Here is a 16,769-nt window from a genome sequence, read left to right on the forward strand (position 1 = left end):
AAAGGGAGTGATATACGAATTATGGACGTTATGACTATCTATCTATACGGTTCTATCGACACATATATTTATATGAAATTCCTTGAAGCATTTAAAATGTTGAAAGCAAATAAATTTAAGTCTCGTAGTTTATATTTTTTGAAACTACAACGATCTTTATATGGATTAAAATAGTCTGGGCTTATATGGAACAGTCGTCTAAGCAACTATTTATTGAAAGACAAATATGTAAACAATTCAATTTTTCATGTTTTTATTAAAAATTTTGAAATTGGATTTGCAATAGTTGCAATATGTGTTGATGATTTGAATCTCATTGGAACTCGTCAAGAGCTTTCAAAAATACCTTCTTGTTTGAAAAATGAGTTATAAATAAAAGATCTTGTAAAGACAAAACTTAGTCTTGGTTTATCGCTTGAGTATTTGCCAAGTGGAATACTCTTACATCAATCAACATATACTAAACAAGTTTTGAAGTGTTTTTATATGGATGAAGCCCATTTATTAAGTACTCCAAGGTGGAATGATCACTTGATGTGGAACAATGTCCATTTTGTCCTAAAAAAGATAGTGAATCAATTTTTCATCTTAAAGTACGATATTTAAATTCAATTAGTGCACTCATGTATCTTGTAAATTGTACTCGACCTGATATTTTTTTTCAGTTAATTTATTAACAAGATATAGTTTTGCACCAACTCGTAGGCATTGGAATAACGTAAGCCATATATTTTGCTATCTTCATGGAATGATTGACATGGGTTTATTCATCCATAAGCACGTGCCTATACAACACGGCACGACACGAGCACATTTAGGTAGGGCATGCGGCACGACACAGTATGCATGTGGGCTGGGCCGGGCTTAGAATTTTAGGCACAAGGGCCTTAAAAGCACGACACAATTAGAGATGGGCTAAGCACGGTGCAGTGAAAAAGCCCGTAATAAGCACATTTTATTTGTTAATGAAAGTAAAGTTAAAATTTTATGATTTTACAAATAATTTGAAATTAAATTTTTTAAATTCATTTAATTCTTAATTTTAAAAAATACTATAATTGATTTATATTTATAATTTATTAAATAAATAATTGATATCATGATTTCAATAAATAAAATTATAAATATCATGATTTTATAAATATACATTAATATTATTGTGAACTATGATCTATAACTTTATGTAAGTCCAAGTTACAATTAAGCTAACCCTTAAGAAAAATCTATTATTATTATCATTGTTAAATGGGAAATTATCTTCATATACTATATATTTGCTCTGTTATCAAAAATACTACAACACTTTCAGGGTGTATCAATCGTCCACCCTTAGTTGACAAAATGTATCAGCCGACCACCAAACCGTTAGTTGCCGTTTGAAAGTTAATGGAGTTACAGTGAATTGACGATTTTACCCTTAAAAATTATCACTTGTATACCCTTAAATTATCTTTTTATCACTTGTATACCCTTAAATTATCACTTGTATCATATGAAAAGACCAAATTACCCTTCTGACGTCATCATACTTAAACGGCAACTAATGGTTTGGTGGTCAGCTGATACATTTTGTCAACTTAGGGTGGATGATTGATACACCCTCAAAGTGTTGTAGTATTTTTGATAATGGAGTAAACTAAGGGTATACAAATGATAATTTCCCTTGTTAAATATTTAAAAATTACTATAAGGTCAAACTTAGTAATTAATATTATATTCTCTTACTATTATTAGTTTATTATTATTGAATATGGACTTGAGTTTTAAATTTTTTATTCTATTAAATTTAAATAAAGGCATAGACCTAAAAAAAGTACATAAACTTGAAAAAAGCACAACAATAACTTGGTATGCGCTCCTAAAAAATTAAAAAAAAAAACAGAAAAAGCTTAGTGGCTTTTTTTCTTAGGCACGGCATGTGTGGGCACAGTACATGTGCCGAGTCGGGCCTAAGTAAAAGAAGTTAGGCACGGTACGGCATGGCCGAAACACATAGTAGGCACCGTACGGTACGGGCACGAGCACGCATGGGCCTTGCTTTTGTGCCAGCCCGATCCATTAGCCATCTCTACCCACAATATTATATGAGGATAATGCAGTCTGCATTGTCCAAATTAAATGTGGTTATATAAAAGGTGAGAGGACCAAGGATATATCACAAAAGTTCTATTATACACTTGAGCTTCAAAAGAATGGTGATATATATATTCAACAAATGCTCAAGTGATAATCTTGCAGATTTATTTACAAAATCCCCACCAACTACAGCACTTTAAAAAATTGGTACATAAAATTGGGATGTGTCAACTCAAAGATTTTTGTCCAAATCTTGAAGTATCTACGTCAATAAGGGGGAGTATACTTGTTGGGGAAAATAATTTATTTTGAAGAAAATTTATATGTTGTGTTGTACTTCTTTCCTAACTAGGTTTTTATCCTATAGGATTTTTCCTAATAAGGTTTTAATGAGGCAACTTCTCATCTTCAAAATAATTTAATGTACTTTGTTTCTTTTACTAATATTGTTTCCCATAAGGATTTTTCTTAGTAAAGATTTTAATGAGGCATTTTTCTTTTGTAATGAACATCCGAGAGCGAGTGTTATGAATTTATTAAAATAAATGTGGATGTTCATAACTTACATCGCTTAGTCTCCCCACTAGTAACTAATCTTTACTTCTCTATAACTCCTACTATCTCACAAGAAGTTATTATCTATAATGTTTCCTTTAATTTCATGCAATGCTTGTGTAACTATAAAAGGAGAACTCATCTCTTTGTTTTGGACATACTTGGAATGAATGAAATCATTATATAATGTATTGCTCCCTCATTTTACTCTTTATTTTGTGCTGCTTTTTTATTTTGTGTTGCTAGTTAATATGTTTTCTAATAATTTTTAAATTATCTCTATTTAATTATTTTTTTTAAAGTACCATTGTTAAAAAAAAATTATTATGTCAACGGCTCCAATATCTAGCTGGCAAAAAGCCTCAACCACCAAAATGTCCACTCACACCACCTGTATGAGAAAACATGTGTATCACTCACTAGAACTATATGAGCATTGACAACACCATTGGGGTTATGTGAAGCATAGGCGTAGGCACTGACACTGCGCCAAGAGGGAGTCCAACATTGGACTTTTGGTCATTCAAGGTGCAATAAAACATATATAATAGAGAAAGAGGGAAAAGGAGGCCAACATCACACAAGAGAAAGTGAGCAAGTGGAAGAGAAAAAGTTGTTGACTGAACATTGAAGAGTTGTTGTTCTTCTAAAGTTCACTAAAAGATCAAAACTTCTACATGGCCTCGAGGTGTAGCGGCTTATATTTTTCATCTAAGCTCTGCACGTTATGATATATTATTTAGTAAAGTTAAAGTTTTCTGAATTACCAAATTTTGTTATGCTTGTAACATAGCCCCATTAGTCCTCCTGAAAATTTGTTCTGCTAATCTTTATATATTTGTAGCTCTAACACTATTTTCTTTGTTTATTTGGGTAATTTTTTCTTGTTTTCAATCTCTTTTGATTTTTTCTATGCTTAGATTGAGAAGAATATAATTTATTCATATTGTTATTTGACAGATAATAGGTTTTGAAAATAAGGATACTTTTGCAAATAAATAGAGATAATTTAAAACTAGGCTGTTAAGATAAAGGATAGGGTTATATAAATCCACTAAATTCCTCCCTACACACATTTTAAAAAATAATTCTTTATTAAAAATTTAAAATTTCAAATCTCAAAATTATCATTCACTATTCTTTTTCTCTCTCTACCTTATAATTGCTTTCTCTATTATTATATTCTAAAACAAAAAACTCAATCTCACTCTCTTTTAAATTCACTTTTTTGGTCCTTTTTAGTATATCATGATCTCTATTTCATGCTTTTAATGTATAAGAATTATTTTTGTTTTCATTAGCTTTTATTTTTGGTAAAAATTAATTTCTTAATATTCATTAACTTTCACAATTAATATAAATTTATTGATGTTCAATTTTTAAATAGTGGGTTTTGTTCCTCTTAATTAGTGTTATTTGTAGCTAAAATAATATATCTGAACAAATCGATGAGTGTGATATTGAGAAGAGAAAGAAAAGAAAGTGTTGGAAGAGAAAGAAAAGAACGGGTTAATTAAGTAATTTTCAAAAATTATTTAAATAGTAAAATTCTTAATTAGAAAAAGGGCATAGAAAGCAAAGTGGTGGGTTTAAATAGTCTCGTCTAAGATAAATTAAGGGTTTAAATTAGGTGTTTGAGTTCCTTATTTATATATGCCACTAAGTTACCATATTTTTAAAAATATACCCCCTTTGTTATTTATTCATTTGTATAACAAATCGACTTCAGTCAATACTAGAATACTCTTACTTGCAAAAAAAAAAGTAAATAATCTTAGCCCTAAACGCCATTTTCTTCTTTTTTTTAATCGCCCGAACACACTTAACATAATCAAAACACTGAAAATCATCTTGTTTTCATCATTTAGGAACATACATTGGATGAATGTAGGTCCGGTAAAAGTAATTGTATGCTCAAACTTAAACTTTGCGGTTTATACGACTCTTTTGAAGTGACTAAATTACTAGAGAGTTGTATTTACTAAAATTTATGGTTCATGTGTACTATTTTTGTTTATTTAAGGTAATGTAATAATAATGAGGTTATTCTATAGAAATATTAAGCTATTATTGTGAAAAAGTCAAGATTTGCAGCTATATTTTGTGAAAAATAAAATTGTTGTTCATAAAAAATTAAACGATTGTATGACTCCAGGTCAGGTAAGTCTAGTAGCTATGTAAATACTTGAGATGCAGGTAAGGGTCGAGTTATTAATTGATTGAGTTATTAAGTAATTAGGTTGGTAATTAAGCAGAAATGTGATTTTATACCTATTAATATAGTACTTATTTCTTGGTTCTAAAAATATGGACTTCATTTACGTAGCTATGGGATTCTAGCGTGACTGAGTCAAGACAAATGGTGATTATAAAATAATTTCATTTCACCTTATGTTAGGGAATCAAGGTGCATTGTTCAATCACTCATGAACAATACTCATTGGGTTGGACCTGTATGAATATGATGTTACCATGAAGTTTAAATATATTGTTCTATAACATATGGATTGTTACCAATAGCTTCAGATGTAGATGTTACTTTCTTTTTGGGTAAAAACTGTAATTTTAAAAACTCGAATGGCTCTTTGCATGACATATTCACCTGAGTTTAATCCATCAATACAAATGTCTGATATAGGGATAGATGACCTGCGAATAGAGACTATACATGATGGATAAATGAATGATATACCAATAGAGAATATAGATGATAGACAAGTACATGTATATGTACCTATAGCAAGTAGATTTCAAGATGTTGAAGATAACTCGATAGATGAATATTTCCCCAACATGTATTCTAATTTTGAGACTCGTTCCTTAGTAGATGATTTAAAAGGACCGGTAGTAGAACAATTAGCCCATACCAAAGATTACTTACCTAGAATAAATTCCATAACAAGGGGTAATAATTGCTAAAAGCTTCAATGTTATTGAGAAAAAGTACATGCTTAGCCTTGAAAAGAGTCTTGTGATCCTTCCCTAACAAAAAAAAAAAAAACATTCCAAAAAATATCGTCTGGCTAATTTCACCCTTTTCAAGTCATTTATTGATGAAGCTTCTTGAAAAAAAATTTCAAATTTTTTTTTTTTTGCATCCCTCTATTTACCATTAAGAAACTCCCTAAAAATTGTCATTACAATCTATCTTATGTGTACGACGTCATCATATTATTTATAATTAAAAATAGTTACTATATCGAATTCTTCCTATGAATCTAACCACATCGCATTCTTTGTGTATCGGGTTTGCTTAAGTAACAGTTGATGAAGGATTTGAGTAGAAAATTGAATTTCTTGAAGATCTAGTAAGTGACCGAAACATGATTTCTTAAATATATTTTCTACCCCTTTTGCAATGACGCAAGTGTTCTTTAATTTTATCCACTAATCTAAAATTCGTAAGCAAGATATCTTTACAGAGAAATAATAGTCACTTTCTGCTATCTTATACTGAACAGTCACTGGTGCCAACCTTTTCAAATCAATAAAAATTAATGATCTTTAAGTTTGTAAACTGCATACTATCAAAAATGAGGAATGAAACATAATTCGGTTAAAATGCCCGACTATATTACCCAACATTAAAATTTTGTATACCAGGCCTCATTATGTAATCACCCGACCTAAAATTTTAAGTACCAAATCTAATCAATAACTTATTACCCAATCTACAAATATACAACGATGTACAATATGTTACCTAAATACTCAATTACTTGACCTAATATCTATACAGCCGACCCCTTCTTTAGTAGGCAAACTTATTGTGGTCAAGTAGTTATATAAGTTCAATAGGAAACCCTAACTCAACCTCACCATTGTCACCTTAATTTTTTTTTTTTATTCTCATAACTACTAATAAACCAATCAACCAAAGACCAACTCAATCCAAATTCATCCATTAGCCAAAATATATAAAGAAATTATTAATTTTTTTAATAAATAACTAAAAACTATTCTTGATTTATTCATTGGGTAGTGATGAAAGTGAAAGAGCAAGTGGAATGAATTATATGAATTGAGTTTTTTTTCTATTTTTTGTATTATGAATCATGTGTAGATTAGGAGTGAAAATGGGAGGAAATGATGAATTTTTAAGATTACGAATTACCAACTATTTTGAGTTACAAGTAGAGCATTAGTAAATGAGCATGCATGTAGAGAGTACTGAAATAAGTGGGGTAAGGTTTGAGCAATTGAGAGTGAATGGGGAGAGTGATGAAGATGGTATGGTAATTAAGAGATGATGATATAGATGATATGCATGAGTGCTGAGAATGAAAAAAAATAAGGGTAATTTTTAACTTTCCTTGAATTATTATCATACTGTGTGGAAAACTGGAAATATTGGTTATGGATTCATATGTGGAAATAGGAGAACTTTTATGCCATGAATAATTTTTTATACCTCCCCGGAGTTTGATTTTGCTACATTTGGAGACATTATATTCAGATATTGAACTATCATTTCATGGACATGCATAATTGTTGGGCAGCCATTTGGCAGTTAAGGGCAATTACATAGTAGCATAAATTAATAATTTTTAAATTTTAAAAAATTGATGATAGTGACTGATTGAACAAATCACCACACATTCAGACTTCACAATGATACAAAGCTTTGAACCTGGTGAAAACTAAGGTTTCATTTTGTCAATTAGCTTTAGTTCAAAGCATATAATACCAACTCATTTTAGCTTATATGACTTTGTGATGCAGTAAGCAATATTGTTTTAGATCAAACATGTTACGAACTGAATTCCGACGATGGCCAACGTCTGACCAGTTAGTGATTGAAAAACATGCTAGATGTGTATTTCAGTCGTATCTTAAAACTCAATTTTGGTTTAATTTTTTTGTTGTAATTTGTTTGAAACGCTATTAGTTTAGTTACTTGAGTTTTTGTTTCAATTAATTGAGAAGAATTTTGGGGTTTACAAAAATTGAAGCAGTGATTGAAATAAATTGATTTTTGAGTTGATAACCACTAGAAATTATTGTGTGAAACAAGAAAACGAATTGATTTTTAAGGAGATATGAATGCGGATATGTGACTACATGCTAAAATTTACTTGACATGCTCTTCACATTGGAAAAAATCCAAAATTGTTGCTAAAAATGCAAACTTGTTGCTAAAAATGGAAACTTCTTGTTAACAATGCAAACTTCTTGTTGAGAATGCAAATTTATTGCGGAGAATTCAGACTGTGTACTAAAAAAAGCTTAGAAAAAATAGTTTTTTTTTTTGTAATAGTTTGTACTTCATGCTAATAAAATGATGCTTGCCTATTGTTTTTTAAGTTGACCATAAGATATATGACAAACATTAGTTAAAGAGTTTAACGACAGTGAGTTTATTGGGGAACAAGTACAGTGAGTGAAGAATGTTCATATTATTTATTGAGTTGAGAATTTGGAAGATTGTTTAGTACATTTTATCCATGTATGTTAGTGTCCTTTTTTTTCTTTCAATAGTTCTAAATTTGCAATGTTAGAGTTCATGTATTCTGTGGATTTTTTTTTTTTGTTATATTTAAAATTGTTGATGTAGTACATTGCATTTATTAAGATGTTAGGCAAATTATTTTTTCATTGTTTATGCAGCTTTGTATACTTTAACATTGAGGTAGTGACAGATAGTAAAGTCTTTATGGTTGGTCTAGCTATTTCTAAGCAATATAGCTTGCACAAAATGTGGATTAATATTAGGGATACTTGTTGAGGTCATCCTATTATAATCCAAATGGGATAGGTTCAAGTGATGTTTCCATGGTAGACTAAGCAGCAAATAATACTGACTGATAAAGATTTGCTTGAGGCATTTATACAGCTCAAAGTAAAGAGGTACAGTTGGGCTAGATTTATAGTGATTCCTGATAAAGATTTTGTATCATCTTTCTCCTCAATAGTCCAACCAAGGAGCAAGTCTATTGATGTTGATCAATATCACGCATGAAGACCAATTCCCACATGACTTAGATCAAGACACAAAGTTGCAAAGGCTGTAGATACTCTATTTCTTCATGATAAGGATCCAAGTAAAGTAACACAAAAGTGCTCCCGGATTTGAATAAAGATGAAACTCAACAAATAAGCACACACAACTGCTGAATAATGATGAGGAAGTGGAAGTGAAGAGTTGTATAATAGTTCTAAGGAATTTGCAAATGAATTTGATGAATTTAAAAATGATTGTGAGGTTGATCCATACGGTCCTGATCCAATTGGCTCTAATCCAGATGGTTTGATCCAAATTTCTCTGTTCTAAATAATGATTTTAAAGTTAGATGTGACAATGGTGATGATCTTAATGATTATGAATATGGGGATGACAGGGAAGATAAGATGGCTGGTGATGTTGTCAAAAACCAAGCTTGCATTAAATATGAAGAAAATCCATGTGGTTTTGAGATCCGTTATGTTGGTGATGAATTAATGTTGAGGCCTAGATAGTTATTGTTCATAGTGTAAAAGTTCAGAAAGGTTTTTAAGGTGTTTTGATGAGATTAAGGATAAAACTATCACAAGCACGTGGGAAGAGGCATATTCAAATCCTATTCAAGTTTCTGTCGAACTCGTTTCAAGAGCTCGAGCAAAGAAATTCAAATAAGTGCTTAATGGATTGATTCAAGCAACTTGGGCTTAGTTAAATTTGTCAAGGCCTGTTGAAGGAATCGCACATGATAAATGCATGATTCAGGCTCTTGAAGTTTCCAATAATCACTACCACGAAATAGGGAGTTGGCTTGCACATTATGGTGAGAAAATATATTATTTTCCTTTTTCAGATACTTTCTCATTTCTTGAGGAGGCTATTAAGGAAAAAATCGGTTATTTATATTTTAATCGCCTAATTTCCATTTTAATTGATGTAAGGCATTTAAGTCAATTAGGATCCTAATTTGATTTAAATTCTTTCTTACTTACTTATATTAGGATTCAGATTTGATTTAGATTCTTTCTTATTTACTTATATTAGGATTCAGATTTGATTTAGATTCTTTCCTATTTAGGAAGATTCTGATTCTAATTTGATTTTTAGTTTAAGCTTTATTTTCAAAAATTCTTGTAACCAAACCTATGTAATGTAGTTGTATCCAATAAACAGAGATAAGTTTTGATGCAATTAGTGAGAGAGTTAATTCTCTTTGGTTCTTTACAAAATTTTTGAACTTATAGGATTTTCGTGGCGTTCAAACTCTTGACTTATCAATCAGAGCATCCATAGCTGATTGTGGCGTCTTCTCATACCAAGGTTCGTGCTTTCATTAAGAATTGGGTCAAGATTCCATTCAATTTTTTTGTTTAGATTCAATCTTGAGGACTAAATTAATTAAGGTCGCGTCAATTCTTGATGTGGTTCGTATCATGTTTGCTATTATAAATGAATTTAGACTAAAAAGTTTGAAAAAGGAGAAAATAAAAAGTGACATTTGTGAGCGCAGCATTAGATTGCAGTTAAAGAATCCATGCAAGCCTTAATTGGAATAGGAGGTCATTCCAGATTAAAACTCATTGCACAGAGCACACCTATCCTCGAGTTGATAACAATTATGAAGCAAGTTCCAATTAGATAGTAGCCACATATTAGCATCTGTTCAAAGTCAATCCTAACATCAAGATATCTATTATTTTTGTTGCTTTAATGCAGAGATATGGAATTGAATACAACAATTTCATACTGTACAGGGCCAAAACGAAAGCACTTGAGTTACTTGGTGTTGTATGATTTCTAATGCTATTGGTGTCAATGAGCAAGTGTACACAACAAATAATATAATGATAAGTATTCAAAATCGTCTCCACAGTGATTGATGTTATAGAAATTGCTACAGCAACCTTGTTAGTGCAATTTTAAATTAATTATAAAAGAACAATTGATAAAATTGATTTCTTAAAATTAACAAGGCAATAAAAAAAATGTAATTAAGAAGAACTTAAACTTAAACACAAACAACTAATTAATGAGAATGGAGTAGTTGAGTGATTAAATTCACTTAATAGTTTTGACTATGTTCCTAATTTTTTGTTCGGTTGCTACAACATCTGCTACAGCGTGGACAAAATCCTTATGCACCCTCAGCTGTCACTTATTGCATATCTTATATCTTGATGCAACTTAACAATAACTAATTGTTATGCTAACATAAGATATAGCATTACACGTCCAGGTTCTAATTACCTATAAGGTGAATACCTATGTCTAGTTCATCATAAATTTTAGATTATGTATGGCCCTTTTTTAATCAAATTAAACTCAACTCAGGAACCCAATCTAAAACCAAGTATTGATTTGCTATGCTCCACTAAGTTAGGCCTTTTTTAGTCTCTTTTTGAGCTAGTATCACTAAATGGGTGGTCAACCGAAATAGAGAATTAAAATAAGTATTATCAAAATAACGCACTATAGTAAACATGCAGCAAAACAGAATATCATTCAATTACCATCAAGATTGTTTACCACCCAACCACACATAATTTTAGTTCATAATTTATGAGAAAACAAAAACCAAAATAGTTTTAGCCATCAAACAAATCTTCATAACAAAATAAAAACAAGAGAACAAGAACAAGAGTTGAAACACGCTTGATGTTCTTCTTGAATCTGTTGTTGCCGTCCTCAATTCTCTCTCTTGATCTCAGTTTTTCTTATGTTTCTCTCTCTTCTTCTCTAATTACGGCCCCATTTTTCGTTGTAATGTGCTCCTTTTATAAGTCGAAATTAAGATTACCAAAAATGTATGGCAGTGAATCTCTTATTTTTAGAAACTTTAGATTGCAATCTTCTATCTAAAACGCGAAATCTTGTTTATCGTTGCTCTAGTCGTTGCTGCAGCAACAGTGCTACAGCATATTGCTCAAGCATCTTCATTATTCCAGACTTGCTTTAATTCCATTGCATCCAAGTTCTTTTGTAACTTTGCACACCTACTTCGGTAATGTTCCATTTATGAAATTTGAGCTTCTTGGTCACCTACAATTATGCATGTAATTAGAGTACACAATAATCTAAAAACATATGAATTTTATTAAGATTAAACTTAAATGACTACTCATGCAAAATGTAATTAAAATGCAACGAAAACATATCATTTACTCTCTAAGTAATGTTGATTTAAGTATAAAAACACCATGATCACTCTCATTTCATAGAGTTATCACTTGGTCAAGACCATAAAACTAGTTACAGCAAATTGTTTAGGTATATACATGCCTTATTAAATTACAATCCTAGTCCCCCTTTATCTCTTAAAATGGATTAGCTAGGTGGTGCTCAGTTTCTCACATTTAAGAGGTTTTTATATGTATTGATAGTAGTAGAAAGGAATTTTCTGAAGGGGGCAGACCATTCATTGGGTTGATGGCTATCACTTAAAAAGACCATATAGAGGTGAGCTCCTAACAACTGTGAGCGTTAATGCAAATTATGGGATTTGCTTGTTAACTATATGTGTGGTTAAGATAGAGAATAATGAGTCTTGGCAGTATGTTATGGAGAAATTATATGATCAAGTGGACTGTAATGGTGGCAAAAGTTTATGTTTTATGAGTGATAGGTGGTAAAAAGGTGTTCCCTCATTCATTGAAGAGATGCTACAATAGACACATCAATGCAAACTTCAAAAAGAAGTTTCTTGGATTGCTACTAAAGAAAGTGTTCTAAAGAGCCTATAGGAGTTCTAATGTTGCTGACTTTAACTCTCACATAGAAGAACTAAAAACTATAATTCTTAATGGCCATGAATCATTGATAAAAATTCCCACTATGAGTTACGCAAAGTATTTGCTCCTCCATGCATAAAATGCAACCATGTTACTAATAACATAACCGAATCTTTTAGCAATTAGATCAACATCTATTGAGGTTTGCAAATTGTGAGGATGTTTAAGGATATACGAAGGAAAACCATACACTTGATTCACAGAAGGCAAGAACAACCCTTGGATGGAATGGTAAGCTTCCACAAGTAGTGAGAAAGAAGATTATTGGGGGAAGAGTAGAAGCAAGATCTCTCCCTATCATCTTTGGGTATAATAAGACATTTGAGATACTTAAAGAAATGTCATGATCATTGTTGTTCATATATTGAAGAAGAAGTGTGATTATAATGAGTGGGCATTTCTCGACTTTCTTACAAACATGCCCTTTGTTACATAGATACAAAGAGGTGTCGTCTAAAAGAATATGTGCATTTGTATCTAAAAAAGAAAACTTTCATTGGCACTAATAAACATCAGTTTATACCAATTCCTAATAGGAATAAATGGCCACTTGAACTCAAGGATAGCTCTAGAGAGTTTGAGTGTTAAGCTTAATAGAGCTCTTAATATAACTCAGGTAAGCTCATATACGAAATACAATCTGAGCATCAAAACTATCATAATAAGCAGAGAATAAGTGTAAAGAATAAAGAATGCATAGAATGTTATGTGGTTCTGCCCTTTGGCTTACATCCCCGAGAGTGACTCTTCTTCAATCTATTATATATGTGAAGTATTATATGATGTGCTTTATAACATCAACAAAACCTCAACAAAGGTTGTTTATGGTGAAAAATAGTCTTATGGAAATTAAAAAGTTTTCTAAGATAAGAACAAGGGAAATGGCTTATTTGGGAGATCAAATGGTCAACATCTTCTATGGAGGTGTAAAAATACAGGAAGAAATCTTAAAATTGGAGGAAGAAAAAGATGAAGCAGCCTCATGAGAAATCAGATTTGGAAAAATGGCATAGAATTGGATAGAGAAAAAGGAAAAAGAAAGAGAACTCCTTATAATTGAACATGTATAGCATATATAGGAAAGTTTTTTAGGGTATTTTAATAATTTTTTATAATTGGTGAATTTTCATTAGTTTATCCTCCGTAAGAGAGGTTATTTTTATATTTATGCCTTTCATCTTTATTTTATAGTGACACGCGTAGGCTCAGGAGGCAAGTAAACCTTCAGCCACCTTTTTGCCTCTACAACTGGACATGTGGCAACCTCTCAATCTTGTGGTCTTGCTGTTTTTTAAAAGGTAGCAAAAGATAGTTGACTTGGCTCTCCCTCATTGCTTAGTTAAGGAATCTTCATTCTCATTGGCTTCTTATTCTTAATAAAAAAGAAGATATTTCATTCTCTTTTATGATGGCATGCATTTGTTAACATGTATATGTTCATAATATTAATTTTGATAATAACAAACTTTAAATGATTTTTTATTAAATATTGGAGCTATTTCATTAATAAAAGGAAGCCTTATAATCTTTCTTATTAGAATTCATAAAAGATGGATATCTGTCAAACTTCAATTGGAAAATAACTTCCTGCAATTTTTGGCTAAAACTGTGATTTTGGAGGTAAACGGTTCACCGTTTACTTTTAAACGGTTAACCGTTTACTTTTAAACGGTTAACCGTTTACTTTTAAACGGTTAACCAAATCCAGAAAGTAACAAATTACTTAAGCTCCAACCGGTTAAGAAAAACGGAAAACAAAAAATGCTGGGAAGGCTACTGGAATTTAACGACAAACCGTTTATTGAAACGGTTAACCGATAAAATTCAGAATGGAAGATTATACTCATCTGGCACCGTTTAACAGAAATGAAAACAAACGGCGAACCGTTAATGACAAACAGCTAACTGATAAATTCTAGAAAAGTCATCTCGTGCAAATCTTTAACCATTTTGTGTAAACTGATAGCTAAAGTTTATATTGCAGGTCTTTGGAATTTAAAGGCAAAAGGGTAAGCCTAAACGGTAAACCGTTTATTTGAAATTTAGCCCAACGGTAACTTTAACCAGCCTAAACAGTTAACCGTTAATTGTTAACGGTGAACCGTTTTCGGGCAGACAGTCTGTAACGGCTAGTTTTTCAGTTCCAACTATAAATAAGCTCATTCAAATTCAAATAAAGGTTAATCACAACACTACCATTGAGCTTATATTCGAGAATACAATCTTCATAGAGATTTAAACACATTCTTGCTTCATCTATTCACACATTGGGCATTGATTTGTAATCTTAAATATTGTGTGAGAGAAAAATAATTTATAATCTTTTACTTTGAGTGATTGTAAGTGTTGTGATACACTTTGGTTAAAAGATTGGGGATAATCTCTTGTTGTAAAGGTTCATTGATACCTTAGAAGTCAAGTGTAAGCATTTGAAACCTTAGAGGCTTACTTAGTGAAATCCTCAAACCCGGAAAGCTTGGAGGCGTGGATATAGGCGAGGTTGGCCTAACCACGTAAAAATCTTCGTATTTGAATCTCTCTTCCCTTATCTTTTTATATTGTGATTGATTTAATTGTTATTGCTTTAAATTCGTTTTAAATTTGCATGGTATTTTGTTTTAGAATTAAATAATGTTTAGAATTCCAATTCATCCCCCCCCCCCTCTTGGGTTGCATAACTAGAATTTCAACATTGTTCATATGTTGGCTCCAACCATCAAAATCTAGATTTCGATAATACCCCTTGATGTTGGGCATATTTACCGAAACTTTCCTTTCTTCAGGGACCTTATCTCCTAAATCCTAATCTTTTGTAAGCTATCCTGACATTCGGTCAAAAAAATTGACTTCCCTTGGTTGACTTTTCTTTCTATGTGTCACCGAGTTATTAGTCCATGTCATTATCCAAATTTCCCCCTAAACAATATTTATTAGTGTCATTATTATTATATTAATAGTAATATTATTTAAAATTTATCAATTTAATTATTATTATTGTTGTTGTTATTAAAAATTTTATTTTTATTCTTACTATTGTAGTTGTTGTTATCGTAATCAACATTGTCGCCGTCATTAATGTTATTATTATTATTATTACTACTACTATAATAACTACTACTAACATTAAGTATTATTACTATTATTGTTGTTGTTGTTGTTGTCATTAATGTCATTATTATAATTATTATTTATAATTTTTTACTATTATTGTTGATAATAATCATAATCACAATTATTATAATGAAGATGACAATTATCAACTAAGGTCATTTTAGAACTTGTTGTAATTTATTCTGATTTTAAGATATATTAAACACATAATAGTACAATTCATTCTGATTCATATAGTTAAAGTAAACAAATTATGATGATACTCATTCTCCTTTTTTATTCTAATATGTTCTGATTTCATGGTGTGTTCACTTCCTGGATTGAATCGGGAATTGGAATCATTAACAACGTTTAATTTAAAAAATAAGAATTGAAATCAAAATCGAAATCGTGGGCCCACCCCAATTTAGGAATGAGGAATGGGAAATTAATTCTCAAAAAGGGCATGGGAATCAGTCTCTCATTTGTAGAATTACCAATTTTGCCATCAAAACAAAGGAAAAAAATTTGTTTAGTTCTTATATTTTGAGGTTAGTATTTGTATAATCCCTATATTTTTAAAAATACCTTAAAACATCTTTACAATTAAATTATTGACACTCTTGCCATTACCTTTTGTTCCTTTTGACTTATTTTTACAATATTACCTTATTACAATAATGTTTCTTTTTTTAAGATATAATTAAAAAGAAAAAATTAAATTACAAATTTAACACCAAAAAATGAAATTAAAATAAAAATATATATATTAATTTTTGTGGAATACTCTCCTGAGAAGTTAAAATATTTATTTTTCTAAAAAATTTGATAATATATTTTTTTACAATATTAATTTTTTTAGACCTATGTGAGCTTCCATAATTTTTTTGTTTTTATTTTATTTTGGGTTTAATTTGATAATCTAATTTTTATTAATATAAAAAAAATATTGTTATAAGAGTGTAATATTGTAAAAGTAAATTAAAAAGAATAAAAAACAATAGCATGAGTGTCAATATTTAGCAGTAGGGATATTTTAAGGTATTTTTAAGAATATAAAAATTAAATGGGCACTGATCTCATAATATAGAGATTAAACAAACTTTTACCCCCAAACAAATACAGAAACCCAATTTTACCTTAAAAAAAAAAAACTGAGTCAAACAAAGCAGCCTTGCTCGATTCGTTGAGCCATGATCAATCCTGTCACCGTCATTATAAATTGTCAGCCTCACATAGATTGATCTCATCACTGTCACAAGCACAACCATGCTCGATCCCTTCACCGACAGGTGGGCAAATTACCCGACCCGATCCGACCC

The sequence above is a fragment of the Citrus sinensis genome, chromosome 1 (assembly GCF_022201045.2).
Source record: "Citrus sinensis cultivar Valencia sweet orange chromosome 1, DVS_A1.0, whole genome shotgun sequence".
NCBI lineage: Eukaryota > Viridiplantae > Streptophyta > Magnoliopsida > Sapindales > Rutaceae > Citrus > Citrus sinensis.